The sequence below is a fragment of the Mus caroli genome, chromosome 2 (genome assembly GCF_900094665.2).
Source record: "Mus caroli chromosome 2, CAROLI_EIJ_v1.1, whole genome shotgun sequence".
Lineage (NCBI taxonomy): Eukaryota > Metazoa > Chordata > Mammalia > Rodentia > Muridae > Mus > Mus caroli.
In genome coordinates this window covers 52,375,804-52,394,691 of record NC_034571.1, presented here as the reverse complement: position 1 = coordinate 52,394,691, position 18,888 = coordinate 52,375,804, and the positions used below count along the sequence as shown (strand labels likewise).

Here is an 18,888-nt window from a genome sequence, read left to right as displayed (position 1 = left end):
TCCATCATGATCAAATAGACTTCATTCTAGGGATGCAGGGATGGTTCAATGTATGGAAATCCATCAATGTAATCCACTATATAAACAAACTCAAAGAAAAAAACCACATGATCATCTTATTAGATGTTGAGAAAGCATTTGACAAAAATCTAACACCCCTTCATGATAAAAGTCTGGGAAAGATTAGGAATTCAAGGCCCATACCTAAACATAGTAAAAGCAATATACAGCAAACCAGTAGTCAACATCAAACTAAATGGAGAGAAACTTGAAGCAATCCCACTAAAATCAGGGACAAGGCTGCCCTCTCTCTCCCTTTCTATTCAATATAGTACTTGAAGTTCTAGCTAGAACAATTAGACAACAAAAGGAGGTCAAAAGGATACAAATTGGAAAGGAAAGTCAAAATATCACTACTTGCAGATGATATGATAGTATATTTAAGTGACCCCAAAAACTCCATCAGAGAATTCCTATAGCTGATAAACAACTTCAGCAAAGTGGCCAGCTATAAAATTAACTCCAACAAATCAGTTGCCTTCCTATACTCAAAGGATAAACAGGCTGAGAAAGAAATTAGGGAAACAAAACCCTTCACAATATATAATATCTTGGTGTGACTCTAAGCAAACAAATAAAGATCTATATGAAAAGAACTTCAAGTCTCTAAAGAAAGAAATCAAAGAAGACCTCAGAAGTTGGAAAGATGTCCCATGCTCATGGATTGGCAGGATTAACATAGTAAAAATGGCCATCTTGCTGAAACCAATCTGCAGATTCAATGAAATCCCCATCAAAATTTCAACTCAATTCTTCATAGAGTTAGAAAGAGCAATTTGAAAATTCATCGGGAACAAGAAAATACCCTAGATAGTGAAAACTATTCTCAACAATAAATGAACTTCTGGAGGAATCAGCATCCCTGACCTCAAGCTGTACTACAGAGCAATTGTGTTAAAAACTGCATGGTATTGGTACAGTGACAGGTAGGTAGATGAATGGAATAGAATTGAAGATCCAAAAATGGACCTACACACCTATGGTCACTTGATCTTTGACAAAGGAGCCTAAACCATCCATTGGAAAAAAGACAGCATTTTCAACAAATGGCACTGGTTCAACTGGCAGTTAGCATGTAGAAGAATGCACAGTGATCCATTCTTATCTCCTTGTACAAAGCTAAAGTCCAAGTGTATCAAGAACCAGATACAGTGAAACTAATAGAATATAAAGTGAGGAAGAGCCTTGAGCACATGGGCACAGGGGAAATTTTCCTGAACAGAACACCAATAGCTTATACTCTAAAATCAAGAATCGACAAATGGGACCTTATAAAATTGCAAAGCTTCTGTAACCCAAAGGACACTGTCAATAGGACAAAATGGCAACCAACACATTGGGAAAAGATCTTTACCAATCATACATCTGATAGAGGGTTAATGATCAATATATACAAAGAACTCAAGACAGACTCTAGAGAACCAAATATCCCTATTAAAACTGAGGTACAGAGCTAAACAAAGAATTCTAACCTGAGGAATACCAAATGGCTGAGAAGCACCTAAAGAAATGTTCAACATCATCAGGAAATGCAAATCAAAACAACCCTGAGATTCCACCTCACACTAGTTAAAATGACTAAGATCAAAAACTCAGGTGACAGCAGATGCTGACAAGAATGTGGAGAAAGAGAAACACTCCTCCATTGATTGTGGGATTGCAAGCTGGTACAACCACTCTGGAAATCAGTCTGGTGGTTCCTCAGAAAATTGGACATAGTGTTACCTGAGGACCCAACTATACAATTCCTGGGTATATATCCAGAAGATGCTCCAACATGTAAGAAGGACACATGATCTACTATGTTCATAGTAGCCTTCTTTATAATATCCAGAAGCTGGAAAGAACCTATATGTCCCTCAACAGAGGAATGGATACAGAAAATGTGGTACATTTACCCAATAGAATACTACTCAGGTACTAAAAACAATGAATTCATGAACTTCTTAGACAAATGGATGGAACTAGAAAAATATCATCCTGAGCGAGATAACCCAGTCATAAAAGAACACACATTGTATGCACTCACTGATAATTGGATATTAACCCAACAGCTCGGAATACCCAAGATACAATTCACAGACCACATGAAGCTCAAGAAGAAGGAAGACCAATGTATGGATACTTCGGTCCTTCTTAGAAGGAAGAACAAAATACCCATCAAAGAAGTTACAGAGACAAAGTGTGGAGCAGAGACTGAAGGAAAGGAGATCCACCTGGGGATCCATCACATATATAGTCATCAAACGCAGACACTATTGAGGATGCCAACAATTGCTTGCTGACAGGAGCCTCAAATAGCTATCTCCTGAGGGGCTCTACCAGTGCCTGAAAAATACAGAGGTGGGTGCTCGCAGTCAACCATTGGACTGAGCAAAGGGTCCCCAATAGAGGAACTAAAGAAAGTACCCAAGGAACTGAAGGGGTTTGCAGCCCCATAGGAGGAACAACAATATGAACCAACCAGTATCACCAGAGCTCCCAGTGACTAAACCACCAGCCAAAGAGTACACATGGAGGGACCCATGGCTCCAGCCGCATATATAGCAAAGGACGGCCTTGTTGGTCATCAATGGGTCAAGAGGCCCTTGTTCCTGTGAAGGCTCTATGCCCCAGTTTAGGAGAATGCCAAGGCCAGGAAGCAGGAGTGGGTGGGATGGTGAGCAGGGGGAGGAGGGATGGGATAGGGTGTTTTAGGGGGGAAAACCAGGGAAGGGGATAACATTTGAAATGTAAATAAAGAATATTGCTAATAAAAAAAAAGAAGGTTAAAATTTATGTCCAAGTCATCTTTATCTCTGTACTTATAGAAAAATGAGAATGTGACTTTTCAAGCTGAATGGACTCATACATTTGAGATATTGACACAACTTTACATCTAGTTTATTTACCGAAATATAGTAATATTGCTGAAGACTGTTGAGAATAGCAAAAGAATTAATGAATGTGCTTAACATCAGGCATATTATAAGTATTATAGTATTATTACTACTATTATGGAGAGCAATGTTATTATCACTATCAATATCTATATTCCAGTATTGATTCTATGTGATTACAATTATGAGAACTGATATACAACTAATATTTTTCCTATGCTTTAAATGTTTGACTCTGCAACATTTTTCAGACAAAACACCCACTATAGTATTCTGTTCGTTCAGGAAAAAAAATCAAGAAATAAAAAATGAAATATGATGAATACGAAAGAACGTTTACATTGCTTCATATCAAAGAAAGCTGGATTATTCTAATAGACATAATAATTAATGCACCAAAGCCTGTAATTTCTCCCTAAGAAGGTAGAGTAGAAAGAGAAGGAACTAGTCAGTGATGTGTAAAAAGAAAATCTCTACTCTTGGTTACTCCTTATTCAATCAATTTCTTACAGCCTTGCTTGAGGACACACAAGGCGACCTGCTGGCTACTGGTAAAATGTGGTTTTGTTCCTCTGAGAATAGATGAATGCAATAGACTGTGACCAGCTCCCCAGTCCTCAGAGAATAACTGAACATTGCAGACTGTGTCCTTGGCATGGGCAAATGAGATGAGAACTCAGGGAGCAAAAGTGATGACATTCCCAAAGGAAAGGAGTCTCCATGCTGCCTGGCCCAGGAGCCCCCCTGTCCCAGACTCACAGACACGGGCTCTTACTCAGCACCTGATTAAATTCTGCAGATGAAACTTAGTGTGATGAAAGGGGCTTTCCTCTATCATTTCTTCTATTTTCCAGATGATAGACACAGAGAGAGACACAGAGAGAGAGAGAGAGAGAGAGAGAGAGAGAGAGAGAGAGAGAGAGAGAGAATGTGCTCTTAGGGCTACACCCCAAATTGCCAAAGGCTTGGAGCTACAGTATATGCACTGGAATTTTCATGTATGTGCACAAACCACACACACACACACACACAGATGCATGTGCACAAGCATGCCTGTATGAGGCTTTTTTGTTTGTTTGCCTGCTTGTTACTGGGATTGAGCATAGGACCCTTGCTCGCTATATAGGCATGATTCTATCACTGAGCTATGTCTTCAGACCCCTTTTTACTTTTTTTATTTTAAGAAAAGGTCTCAGTGAACTGCCAAGAGTGTCATTAAACTCATCCTACAGTTTGGACAGCCCTTGAAATTTCTATCCTTTTACAAATCAGAGATTTGCCAAATCCCTATGAGTTTTTATTAAGTCTAATTCAGAAAGCTGTGTTTAAGGAAAGCAACCTGGAGACTGGTGGTAAATTTTATTTCTGTTTCTCTGAGAATGAATGTCACAGATTGAGAACTGGCCCCCAGAGTTTGTGGAGAACAACTGCACACTTCAGGCTGTGTTCTTGAATTTTAACCTCAGCCACTCTGCTTGTTTGGGAAAAGACAGTTTCTTACAGCAGCTGCTGACTGTGAGACACTAAGCTGGGAACAAAGGTTCCAGAGGTGGCACTCCTAACTGCTGCCCATCATCTGAAGGAAACCAGGCATGTGGTGAGACCCTGAGCAAGCAGAGCAGTAGCAAAAGGATGCCCTGGAAACTCCAAGACCATGTCAGAGCACCAAGTCAGAGACTAGATCTGAACAAAGCCTACCTCAAGGAAAGGATGTCTAACTTTCCAGGCAAGGATTTGTGAAGCTAAGAGCACTCACAACTCACAAAGCTGAGATTAAACAGAACACCATGGTACAAGACTCTTGAGAGCAGAGATGGTAGCAAAATATGCCTGGTTTCCCATGAGAGAGTTTAAACTATTTTTAAATGAATTGGAAAGCTTGAGATGTCTTTGAAGAAGAAGAAAAAAAAAGATTAATTGACAATGATTTACATAACTTTGTATATTTCCACAATTCTATAGAAAACTTCTCAAAATTTGTCCTAGTTTTCTTTTTTATTGTTTTGAGTTCTCATTAAAGCAGGGGGAAAAAATGGAAACCATCGCTGGAGAATAGCTTCTTTGCAATTTAGATTAGACAAAACTAAAGAAGGAAGCCTATTTTATCATTTGTAAAGAAATATCCCGATTGTAGTATTTAATCGGTGATCCATTTTGTCAAACAAACTAGAAGGCATCAGATGGCTCTGCAGGGTCCACTATCAATTCTCATAAGAACACTGGTCAGGGGTTAAAATGATGTGCCTAACCAGCAAACCATTTCAAAGATCTGTCCTCCGTATGTAGACAACGACAGCAGTGAGGAGGAAGAGAGTGTGGTTCTGGAGCTTTAAGTGACTCTTCCCAAATGAATCCTCTGACAAGAAATATAATACGCATCCTATAAGAGCCAGAGACCATGGTCAAAACAACAAGCCACTGTAAACTATCTTATAGGAGAAGGTTCCCTGAGAGCTGTTACCCTCTGCAAAATCCAGGCCCAAGTTGACAAGGTCAATTGTGTTTTAAACAATCTAGAAAACTACCCACTAGATGTGTGTATGTGGTGGAAGTGGGGGTCCACAATAACCTTCCAAGGAAAAGATCTAAACTTCTGCATATTAGATGGAAACGATTCGTTATTTTTAAATATTTAGCTGACAGATTGTTTATCTTCAATCACAGATCTGTATCTGCTGTTTAGTTTGTAGAACTAAAAATATTCACTTCTTTGGCACATCCTGGCGAAGCTATTGGCAGAAATTTCAAATTAGGTAGAAATCTTATGTTCTGAATACAAAGGTAGGCTGGATGTTTGGGGGTTGGTATTTGTTGGGTTGGTGGGATGTTGTTACTGGGTTGTTGGTTTTTTTTGGTTTTTTTGTTTTTGGTTTTTGGTTTTTTTCATTATAAGAAGTTTCTTAAGACACTAGCAGCAAGGAAAATGTAGATGTTGAGAGTAGAAGAAACAGAACAATTGCCTGCTTACTGGTTCCTTTTATGAACCTGGAAATAACACTTTTTAAACAGCAGATGAGTTGTTTTAAAAAACGAGTTCTCGTAGCTCTTAAAGTGATTTTTTAAGGTGGCCCTTTAACTACTACCCAGCAGTCATGCAAATCACAGAAATGAAGATTTGGAAAAGGCTTGATATTTTTTTCAATTGTTTTCACTTATTCATAACAAATTGAAGCTCACATCTTAAGTGATCATAAGATCAGCCTCTAAGTGTGTCTTCTTCAAGAGAAAGACAACTTCTAGCTATCTCTTAAGAAGATACTTCACCCATACCAACCAGCAATGGGTAAGTAAAGAGGAGCCCTGATGGCCAGAGAGCAGAGAGTGTAGTTACCTGAAGTTTTTTGTGCTAAATTTCAAAATAGTGGTGCAATGCCTGGGGAACTCAGCTGTCCATGTGTTACCACTATCAAACCTAAAGGACAAGCTTGGAATATATATGTCAGCACTGGGTAGGGCTGTATGATGAGATATACTCCTAAAACACATGGGTTCTTTTACATCCTCAGGACATGCCATTTCAAAGCACTTACATATCAGACTAGCAGCTGTCACTCACAAATCTGGCTGCTCCTTGAGAACTTCTATCCCTATGATGGGAAACAATGTGAGAGATTTTGGCATCCTTACAAAATAGGTATGCTTAATATCAAAAAAATTGGAAGATATTATGGAAAATAAAAGTGGCATCAAGGACTTGAACTAGCCATAATTGAAATGGCTTTTTTGACTATAAAGCTCCCAAGTGCCTTTCATAGTTTATGTTCAAAGTTCTAACTGTATGAGAGGGCCTTGTGGGAAAGCTGTTCATACAACCACTTAGTAGTTCTGAGCCTATAGGCTAAATACCTCCATGTGTATTATCACTACCAAAGACCCATGCATGTCACATCCCCCTTCTCCAGTGGACTGTAATTTGGGGTCTTGCTGACTGGTGAGAAACCATTTACCCTCTCCCAATCCCCCAACCTTACCAACTCTTGAAGGAAGCAAGGGACCGACCTGTGAGCTCATCTTTCATTTGCAGTAATTAATCTAGAGCCTCTCCTTCTTTTCTAACAGGCTCTTACCTCAGATCAAATTCCCTGTCCTTATCACTACAGCACCACATTCTAGACACCATGAGCTGGGACCTCTACCTTAGAACTCACTAAAATGATTTAAACTAGCCAACCCTAAGCCCCATTATCTCTGTGTTAGCCATTTTATCTCTGTAGAAAAGACAGAGCAGTTTCCTGCTGCACACCCCTCCCCACTCCCCCTCCTACATGACAGCCTTTGGCACCTGTCTAGTGGCCCTGATTGGTGCCTTGGTGACTCCTCTTGAAAACTGAGAATAACAACGGTTTTCAACAGCAGTTATTTCCAGACCTGTCGGCCTTGTCACCAGATCTGAAGAATGGATTTATAAGTCATGACAAAGCATGGCACCTGGGGCTGTCTGCAAATGCTTAGAAATAACAGAGAAAGATGACTTTCTACGGAGTGGTGGCAGGGACAACTCTTACTGTCACGTGTAAGAAGGTGAGAAAATGTTCTACCCCTCTCCCAGTTCAGCAAGAAGGGGTTCAGGCTGTTCATTGTCCTTATTTTCTAAATTTGAACTAGATAACCTCTGTAAGTTTTTCTTAATATATATTATAAACTCTGAATGTTAGTATTTACATAATATTGTTAATAAAATCTTTTTAGTTATGATTACTCCACTAATGTAAAGAGCAGTGAAAACATTTTCTTAGCTACTTCCAAGTTTGCCACTACATTCAACTTTGCCTGGTGCAAGCACTGAGTCTTATGAGTGTTTCTGAGCCTGATCTCTCTAGTATCCAAGATTAAGGAGTCTAACGAGAAACAAAGTGACACTACAATGAGCTTCATTCATAGTGGAGAGGCAGAAGGACATAAAATTATGAAAACCATAATTTTAACTGTAGGCTTGAGTAACCCAAGCCTTTCTTGTTTAATGAGTGGTTGGCTATTTGGGAAATGAAAGACTTGGTCATCTTTCACAAGAATTACTCTCAAGAACTAAGACAAATCAAATGAAGAGCCTCTTTGGAATTTTTACTTCTGGCTCCTTTGTATTTTTTTTAACATAACTGATTATTGGTTTACAGTACTATTTCACAGACTGATTTAATTTTTTTGTCTACTAAAAAAGCAACAATGGGCATTTTTAATTTTATAGAAAAATGAAAAAATATTAATCTTCAGCCATGCCAAAAAGGCAAACAAAAAGAGCAGCTTTTAATTAAATCTAAGGGATAGGAGTCTTAGCAGATTTTTTTTTTCATTTCTCTCTTCATTCCTCTCCCAGCCCCTAGCTGAAGGCTGCGTCAGAGCTGCTCCTGTCCTGATTTACATTGATCGCTCTTCAGAAAGAAGAATATTAAAAGTCACAATAGTATACATTTTAGAAGAAAATTTTAATTACTAATTCATAAGAAGTAATATTCGCACACCAAGCATGTTACATGATCTAAATTAAAACACTAAGTTGAATTTGCTCTGAGTAATTTTAATACCAGGTAATATAGGGGAAGGGCTATGTGGATATATTCAGTATCCTGTAAGGGAAACTGTGAGTTTCAATCTATGAATAGATTTCAGAATCCAGGTTAGGGCTCCAATACAATCCTTATTCAGGAAATGCCTGCTCTCTAGGAAGATATGTCTAATGGAAGGGTCTTCTGCTGTTTTTGATGTGATCAAAAACCTGGAGACACTTGGACTCTCTATTTTTTAGAGAGATTCTTCTTCTAGTTTGTTTTTGGAATTTAAGCACACAAGCTAAAGAGAAAATAGAATATAAAACCAGTTAGCCAAGCCAGCACAGTGATATGTTCCTTTTTGTGTAATTGCTTTGGTATCTGAGTCTTCCAGTCAGTAAACTCTACTGAAGAGTTTTGATAAGGATGGAAGTTATTGAAATAAGAAATCAATGACCTGTTCAGCTTTAAAAAACAAAAAACAACAACAAAAAAAACTTAATAAGCACTCAGCACAGAGTAGAAATTCTCCACATTTTCCCCAACAGTGTGGTTCAGAAAACTTAGCAGAACCAAAGTCTATAGAAACGTTCAATACTCTCACTGTGTCTACTACAAGCAAAGCAGCAACTAAATGAGTCATATTTCAGTAACTAAAAAATTCACACAACAAAAATGAGTGTATGATGGTATGGCTGAAGAATTTCTAAACAACACAGGATAATGGTCTCTCTGGTTGCAGTCACAGCAAGATTGTTTTCCATTATCAGATTAGACAAATGGATTTTTTTCTAACTCAACCAATACTTCAGCCAGAATGAACATTCAATAGATATTTTAAGTTTATTTGTCTTTTTTTCTAATTCAGTATAAGAATCTCTGGGCATATAGTACACCAATGTGCTGAAACAACAACAACCACAGACTCGTTTTGATACATTTGAAAAATATCTTCCAGAAAATATACATTCCTTATTGTTTATATATAAAATTGCATATATTTTACTTCTAAACAATTTTAAATACCTAAAAATTTTAAAAAAATAAAAATAAAACCTAAAGAATGGCATTATTAGAACCTCTCCTTAAAGGAAAAAAATCAGAAGTATTTGTTCAAAAAGAATTGACAATAAGAAATGAAGCCTACTTGAAGTGATAAGCATACAGCTCTGCATCATTCCATCTCACAATGCTTTACCTCATTTCCCTTTAAAACTCCTCATGTTTGAGTTCTGAGTGACGGCTGAATGATTAAGAATACTTGCTGCTATTCCACAAGACCTGAGTTGGTTCCCAGGACTCACATTGGGCAGCTCGAGGCTGTTTATAACTCTAGCTCCAGGGGATCCAACTCCCTCTTTTGGCCTCCAAATATAAATCCACATGCACCACATGCACACACACACACACACACACACACACACACACACACAATTTAAACAATAATAAAATCTGTAAGTCCTGGTATTCAATCCACAGTTGAGGATAACAATGAGCTCCCAGCTTTAGTGCTTCTCAAGGTCTTCTGCTATTGCATCATTAATGATTTACCCTGAGTGGAATTGTACTGATTAAAGGGAGTTCTGTAAGAAAATAATGTTTACTAGTAGTCAATTCACCATAGGATTGGTGGGAATACAAAGCCAAATTAACCTCATTTTTTTAATTAGATATTTTCTTCATTTACATTTCAAATGCTATCCCCTTTCCTAGTTTCCTCTCAGAAAGTCCCTATACAGCCCCCCGACCCCCATCCTGCTCCCTTACCTACCCACTCCTGCTTCCTGGCCCTGGCATTCCCATGTACTGGGGCATATAATCTTCGAAAGACCAAGGGCCTCGCCTCCCACTGATGGCCGACTAGGCCATCCTCTGCTACATATGCAGCTAGATACACAAGCTCTGGGGGTACTAGTTAGTTCATATTTTTGTTCCTCCTATAGGGTTTGTTTTAGTCAGGGTTTCTATTCCTGCAAAAACATCATGACCAAGAAGCAAGTTGGGGAGGAAAGGGCTTATTCAGCTTACACTTCCACATTGCTGTTCATCACCAAGGAAGTCAGGACTGGAACTCAAGCAGGTCAGGAAGCAGGAGCTGATTCAGAGGCCATGGAGGGATGTTACTTACTGGCTTGCTTCTTCTGGCTTGCTCAGACTGCTTTCTTATAGAACCCAAGACTACCAGCCCAGAGATTGTCCCATCCACAAAGGGCCCTTCCCTCTTGATCACTAATTGAGTAAATGCCCCACAGCTGGATCTCATGGAGGCACTTCCCCAACTGAAGCTCCTTTCTCTGTGATAACTCCAGCCTGTATCAAGTTGACACACAAAACCAGCCAGTACAGGGTTGCAGACCCCTTTAGTTCATTGGGTAATTTCTCTAGCTCCTTCATTGGGGGTCCTGTGTTCCATCCAATAGATGACTGTGAGCATCCACTTCTGTATTTACCAGACACTGGCATAGCCTCACAAGAAATAGCTATATCAGGGTCCTGTCAGCAAAATCTTTCTGGTATATGCAATAGTGTCTGGTTTGTCTCTCTCCCCGTGTGTGTGTGTGTGTGTGTGTGTGTGTGTGTGTGTGTGTGTGTGTGTGTGTGTGGAGAGAGAGAGAGAGAGAGAGAGAGATTTTTTATTTACCCATTTCCAATTTGTATTGCCTGTGTATTCATAGGCACTGGGCCATGTACCAGAGCATGTTGGTCTACCAGGGGCCATACTCTTAAAGAAAACTGGTTCTTCCTTTACCAGAAGCCATCAATATTCAATAGCTCCTGAGTTAAAGATTAGAACTTGGGAGCACCTTTCTACTCCATAATAGATGATCAAGTGGCTTGATCTTGTGCAGTTCCGCACAGACACCACAACTACTGTGAGTTTTTGAGTATAGCAGTCCTGTAATGCCCTGAAAATACTATTTAGCTCCAATGATCCTCCCTGATCTCTGGTCCTTCCAGTCTCTCCTCGTCTTCTTTCACAATGGTCCTTCTGAGATTTGTAGAAAGTGGGAGTAAGGTATGATTCAGATTTACAATTTATGGCCAAGTACTCTACTCAGACTTATTCTATGCTCTTTAACCAGTTGTTTCTGCATTAATAAGCATTTCCTTTACCTAATAAATATTACTCAAAAGAACCACAAATTGGTGCATTTACTATTTTAATTTTTTTAAAACTTGTATGTATGTTAGCCAGCTTCTAGATATGTGAACAATCTATGTACAGGACCAAAAGTGGATCCCAAAAGAGGACATTTGATTCCCTGAAATTGAAATAACAGATGATTGTGAGCTGCTATGTGGAGATACTGGAAACTGAACCAAGGGCTTCTGCAAAAGCAGTTAGTGTAATTAACCAGAACTGGGAAGAGCACATGAATTGATGCTTTTTTTGTTTGTTTGAATTCAAATATGTTGAAGAATCACAACACTTTATAAAGTAGTCCTTCTAATCTTCTTATTCAGGAAATTACTTCTGAAGAAATCATGCAATATGTAGGAAAATTCAAATAATGAAGCTATTCTTCCTAGCATTATCTTTAGCTGTAAGAAAAACAAACTGTAAATAGGAGAGTGATCACATTGATTCTGAATGTTTCATTGAGTTTGTTTTCTTTTTCTTTCTTATTGGTTATCTTATTTATTTACATTACAAATGTTTTCCCTTTTCCTAGTTTCCCCTTCACAAACCACCTATGCCCTCCCCCTACCTCTGTGAGGGTGCTCTCCCACCCACACACCCACTGCCCCCTCAACACCCTAGCATCCCCCTATGCTGAGGTATCGAGCTTTCACAGGACCAAGGGTCTCCCCTTCCATTGATGCCAGATAAAGCCATCCTCTGCTACATATGCAGCTGGAGCCATGGATCCCTCCATGTGTACTCTTTGGTTGGTGGTTTACTCCCTGGAAACTTTGTTTAGTGTAAAGACTCAATGGAAAGATATAAAAAGGGCAGACTCTAACCACACTGCCCTTCCAGAGACACATCTTCCTTCCATCCCACAACTTAGCCCAGGGCAGAGCCAGTGCTCCAATACCCTCCCACACCCAGAGATAGCCTGACTCACAGATGCTCCATTCAACACAACCAAGCTCACAGGTTGTGAGCCCCATCCCAATACCTGGCCTACCTGGAACCCCACAAGGCCCAGCTGAGATTGACCCTATTCATCCTGTTCTGCCAGAGACAGATCTTCCATTCCAACCTACAACTTGCCCAGGGTACTCCAAGACTCGCCCACACTCAGAGACAGCTTGATTCCCAGGTGCTCCTACATAACCAGGCTCACAGGCTCACAGGAGGGACAAGATTCAGTCAGAGACAGCAAGGCCAGTTAACACTGGAGATAACCATATGGCAAGAGGCAAGCACAAAAACATAGTCAACATAAACCAATGCCACTTGGCCCCATCAGTACCCAGCTGTCCCACCATAGCAAGCCCTGGATACCATAATATACCTTAAAAGCAAGACTCCAACCTAAATTCCAATCTTATGAAGATGATAGAGATCTTTAAGAAGGACATAAATAATTCCCTTGAAGAAATACAGAAGAACACATGTAAACAGGTAGAAGACTTTATAGAGGAAACATATAAATCACTTAAAGAAATAAAGGAAACTACAATCATACACATAAAGGAATTAAACAAAACCACCCAGGTTCTAAATATGGAAATAGAAACAATAAAGAAATCACAAAGGGATGTAACCCTGGAGATGGAAAACCTAGAATAGAGATCAGGAGTTACAGATGCATCACCAACAGAGTTTAAGAGATAGAAGAGAGAGTCTCAGGCGTAGAAGATACCCTAGAAAATATTGGCACAACAGTCAAAGAAAATACAAAGTTCAAAAAGATCCTAATCCAAAACATACAGAAAATTCAGAACACAATAAAAAGACCAAACTTAAGAATAATAGGAATAGAAGCAAGAGAGAATATTCCCAATGCAAAAAGCCAAGAAACATCTTGAGCAAAATCATAGAAGAAAATTTCCCTAACCTAAAGAAAGATATGGTCTTAAGTGTACAAGAAGCCTAGAGAACTCAAATTCAACCAGAAAAGAAATTCATCCTGTCACATAATAATCAAAACACTAAATGCATAGAACAAAGAAAGAATATTAAATTAAAAGAGGTAAGGGGGGAAAGCCAAGTAAGGTATAAATGCAGAGCTAGCAGAATTACACCAGACTTCTCAACCGAGACTCTAAAAGCTAGAAGATCTTGGACAGATGTCATACAGACCCTAAGAGAACACAAATGTCAGCCAGACTACTATACCCAGAAAAACTATTAATCACCATAAGTGGAGAAACCAAGATATTTCATTTAAAAAGCAGATTTAAACAATATCTTTCCATTAAAATAGCCCTATAAAAGATAAGAGAAGGAAATCTCCAACACAAAGAAGGAAATTACACCCAAGATAAACCAATAATCATCTCATAACAAACCCAAAAGAAGAGAACCACACAGCATAATATCAACACTAAAGAAGAACAGGGAGTTTTCTTGGTCTTTAATATCTCTCAACATCAATGGACTCAATTCCTCAATAAAAAGACAAAAGCTAACAGACTGGATACATAAACAGGTCCCAGCATTTTGTTGCATACAGGAAACACACATCACTGGGAAAAAAAAAAAAACAGATACTGCCTAAGACTAAAAGGCTGGAAAAAATTCCAATTAAAGGGCCACAAGAAACTAGCTTGAGTAGCCATTCTAATATCCAATATAATAAGCTTTTAACCAAAAGTTATCAAAAGAGATGGGGAAGGACCCTTCATACTAATCAAAGGAAAAATCCAGCAAGATTAACTCTCATTCTAAATATTTATGCCCCAAATGCAAGGGCACCCACATTTATAAAAGAAATGGTACTAAAGCTCAAAACATTCATTGATCCTCACACAATAATGGGAGACTTCATCACCCCACTCTTACCAATGGACAGATCCTGGAAACAGAAACTAAATAGAGACACAGTGAAACTACCAAAACTTATGAACCAAATGGATTTAACAGACATGTATAGAACATTTCATCCTAAAGCAAAAGAATATACCTTCTTCTCAGCACCTCATGGTACCTTTTCCAAAATTAACCATATAATTGGACATAAAACAAGCATCAACAGATACAAGATTGATCCCATGCATCCTATCAGATCACCATGTACTAAGGTTGGTCTTCAATAACAACAAAAACAACAGAAAGCCCACATACTCGTGGAAACTGAATAACTCTCTACTCAATGATAACTTGGTCAGGGAAGAAATAAAGAAATTAAAGACTCTCAAGAAATTAATAAAAATGAAGGCATAGCATACCCAAACTTATAGGACACAATCAAAGCAGTGCTAAGAGGAAAATTCATAGCAATGAGTAACTTAATAAAGAAATTGGTGGGATCCTACCCTAGCGTAATAGCACATCTGAAAGCTATAGAATGGAAAGAAGCAAACACACCCAAGAGGAGTAGATAGCAGGAAATAATCAAACTCAAAGCTGAAATCAACCAATTAGAAACAAAGAGAACTATACAAAGAATCAACAAAACAATGAGCTGGTTCTCTGAGAAAAATCAACAAAATAGATAAACCCTTAGCCAAACTAATTAAAGAACACAGAGACAGTATCCAAATTTAAACAAACAAAAAACATAAAGGAAGAGACAAAACAACAAAAACTGAAGAAATTTTTTTTAAAAAAATCATCAGATTCTACAACAAAAGTCTATATTCAACAAAACTGGAAAATCTACATGAAATGGATGATTTTTCTAGACAGGTACCAAAGTGAAATCAGGACCAGATAAATTATATAAACAGTTGGGCGTGGTGGTGCACGCCTTTATTCCCAGCACTTGGGAAGCAGAGGCAGGCAGATTTCTGAGTTGAAGGCCAGCCTGGTCTACAAAATGAGTTCCAGGACAGCCAAGGCTGCATAGAGAAACTCTGACTCGAAAAAAAAAAAAAATAGATAAACAATCTCATAATCAATAAGGAAATAGAAATAGTTTTTAAAAGTCTCCTGACCCAAAAAAGAAGCCCAGGTCCAGATGGTTTTCGTGAAGAATTATATCAGACCTTGATACCAGTACTACTCAAACTATTCCACAAAATAGAACCCTATTTATCCTATGAAGCCACAGTTATGCTGATACCTAAGCCACATAAAGACTCAACAAAGACCCAACTTCAGATCAATTTCACTTAGGAATATTGATGCAAAAATACTCAGTAAAATTCTCACAGACCAAATCCAAGAACACATCAAAAACAGTATTCACCAAGACCAAGTAGGTTTCATCCCAGGAACACAGGGATGGTTCAATATTCAGAAATACAAGCCTTGGCCTAGTCAGCCATCATTGGGAAGAGAGGCCCCTAGATCTTGCAAACTTTATATGCCCCAGTACAGGGGGAAGCCAGGGCCAAGAATTGAGAGTGGGTGGGTAGGGGAGCAGGGCAGGGGGAGGGTATAGGGAACTTTGAAATGTAAATAAAGAAAATATCTAATAAATTTTTAAAAAGAAATACATCAATTTAATCCACTACATAAACAAACTCAAAGGAAAAAATCACATGATCATCTCATTAGATGCTGAAAAAGCCTTTGACAAAATGCAACACCTTTTTATGTTAAAAGTCTTAGAAAGATCAGGAATTCAAGGCACATACCTAAACATAATAAAAGCAATATACAGCAAACCAACAGCCAACATCAAATTAAATGGAAATAAATATGAAGCAATCTCACTAAAATCAAGGACAAGACAAGGCTCCCCACAGTCTATTTATTCAATAGAGTACTCAAAGTTCTAGCTAGAGATATTAGACAACAAAGGGATGTCAAAAGAATACAAATCGGGAAGGAAGAAGTCAAGATATCACTATTTTCACATGATATGATTGTATACATACTCAACCCAAAAAATTCTACCAGGGAACTCCTACACCTGATAAACTTCAGCAAAGTGGTGGGATATAAAATTAACTCAAACAAATCAGTAGCCTTTCTCTACTGAAAGGATAAGCAGGCTGAGAAAGACATTAAGGAAATAACACCCATCACAATATTCATAAGTATAAATATTACTTATATAAAGTATCTTGGAGTAACTCCAAGCAAGTGACAAATCTGTACAAGAACTTCAAGTATCTGAAGAAATCAAAGAAGACTTCAGAGATGGAAAGATCTCCATGCTCACAATTGGTAGAATTAATATAGTAAAAATGGCCATCTTACTAAAAGCAATCTACAGATTCAATGCAATCCCCTTCAAAATTCCAACACAATTCTTCACAGAGATAGAAAGAGCAATTCTCAACTTCGTAACAACAACAAAAAAAAAAAAAAACGAGGATTGCAAAAATAGTTCTCAACAATAAAAGAATTTCTGGTGGAATCACCATCCCTGACCTCAAGCTATACTACAGAGCAATTGTGATTTAAAAAAAAAGAAAAAAGAAAAAAAAAAAAACCTGCATGGTATGGTACAATGACAGGCAGGTAAATCAATGGAATAGAATTGAAGACCCAGAAATGAACCCACACGCCTATGGTCACTTGATCTTTGACAAAGGAGCTAAAACCATCCAGTGGGGGAAATAACAGGATTTTCAACAAATGGTGCTGGCTCAACTGGCGGTTAGCATGTAGAAGAATTCAAATTGATCCATTTTTTGTCTTCTTGTACAAAGTTCAAGTCCAAGTAGATCAACGACCTCCACATTAAGCCAGATACACTAAATCTAAAAAAAGAGAAAGTGGGAAAGAGCTTTGAATACATCAGCACAGGGGAAATTTTCCTGAACAGAATACCAATGGCTCAGGCTCTAAGATCAACAATTGACAAATGGGACCTCATAAAACTGAAAAGCTTCTATAAGGCAAAGGACACTGTCAATAGGACCAAATGGCAACCCACAAATTGGGAAAAGATCTTTACCAACCCTACATCTGATAGAAGGCCAATATCCAAATATACAAAGAACTCAAGAAGTTAGACTCCAGGGCAGCAGCAATGGGCTGGGCTTGCTGGAGCAGGCAGCCATGGGCAACCTTGAATAGGACAGAGCCATCCTGCAACTGAAGCGACAGAGGGACAAGCTGAGGCAGGACCAGAAGAGGGCCAGGCAACAGCTAGAGAGGAAGTAGGCTCTGGCCAGGCAGCTGCTGCGGGATAGCAGGAAAGAATGGGCCAAGCTGCTGCCCCAAAAGAGGTACCAAGAGCAACTGCTTGATAGGACAGAAAACTAGATCAGCAGCCTGGAAGCCATGGTTCAGTACATCAAGTTCACGCAGATCGAGATGAAGGTGATGGAGGGGCTTCAGGTGGGGAACGAATGTCTGAGTAAGATGCACCAGGTGATATCCAAAGAGGAGGTGGAGAGGATCCTGGAGGAGACCCAGGAGGCAGTGGAGTACCAGGGGCAAACTGATGAGCTGCTGGCAGAAAGCTTAACCCAGGAGGACGAGGATGCCATCCTGGGAGAGCTGAAAACAATCACTCAGGAACAAATAGAGTTATAAGAGGTTCCTTCGGAGTCCCTCCCTGATGTAAACCCATGAGCCCCTGCCAAGGCCAGATCCAGGGCTGGTGACAGCTTCATTACCTGGCCTCTCCAGGGACTCTTAGGCATACTCTGAGGACTGGCCCACAGAGCCTTTGGCTGAGAGTCAACCCTGAGGGCTCCCAGGAGGCCTGAAGAGCTGAACTGGCCAGTGCAGGAGCTGATGGCTGGAACAGCTGCTTACACGGCAGCCCTTCACAGTTTAGTCTGGATGCACCTTTGTCTCTCCTTCTGGACTAAGTGGACACTCAACCAGCCAGGCCCAGCTTCAGGCAGCTGTGAACCCCACCGTGGCCGCAGCCCACTACTTCTGGTGCTGTTCTCAAGCTGACCCAACCCGTCTGACCTGAGTTCTTTTGTGAGGAAGCGCTTCAGACCTCGAGGTCCCTGTGCTTCCTTCTCTTGTCTCTGCTGCTCACATGAGCAGGTGAGGGCTTCAGTTGAGGAGTTTTCACCTTGCCTGGCATCCTGATATCCCTCAGTTTCCCAGCAGGCTAGAGGCAGAAACTCTAGGGTACTGGTGTTCTCTCTTGGAGCATCTTTGGTACCTCTGCCTCTTATGTTGGCAGAGGTGGACCAGAGGCTATCCTGCTGAATGGACCAATCTAGGAGCCTGACTTGGGGGTCTGTTCACAAAAGACATGTTAAGGTGGTAACAAGACCTTGTTTTAATAGGTATGTACCTCATGGAGTCCTGGACATACTAAGCCACCAACGCCTAGGAGGCACAGAATTTGGAAGTGACCTCCAGAGCCCCACTCTTGTTTGATTACGGACGATCTCTGGTCTTCTGATCTTTGAGGAACAAAGGGTCTTATGTACCCTTAGGGCTTACCAGGAAAGGAGGGTATCTCTTCTTTAACCCAAAACAG

General features: G+C 39.5%; 1 pseudogene; it reads left to right on the top strand.

Moving 5' to 3' along the window:
* The first annotated feature begins 7,406 nt into the window (after positions 1–7,406).
* LOC110305996 lies at positions 7,407–18,092 on the top strand (annotated as a pseudogene).
* The last annotated feature ends 796 nt before the right edge of the window (positions 18,093–18,888 follow it).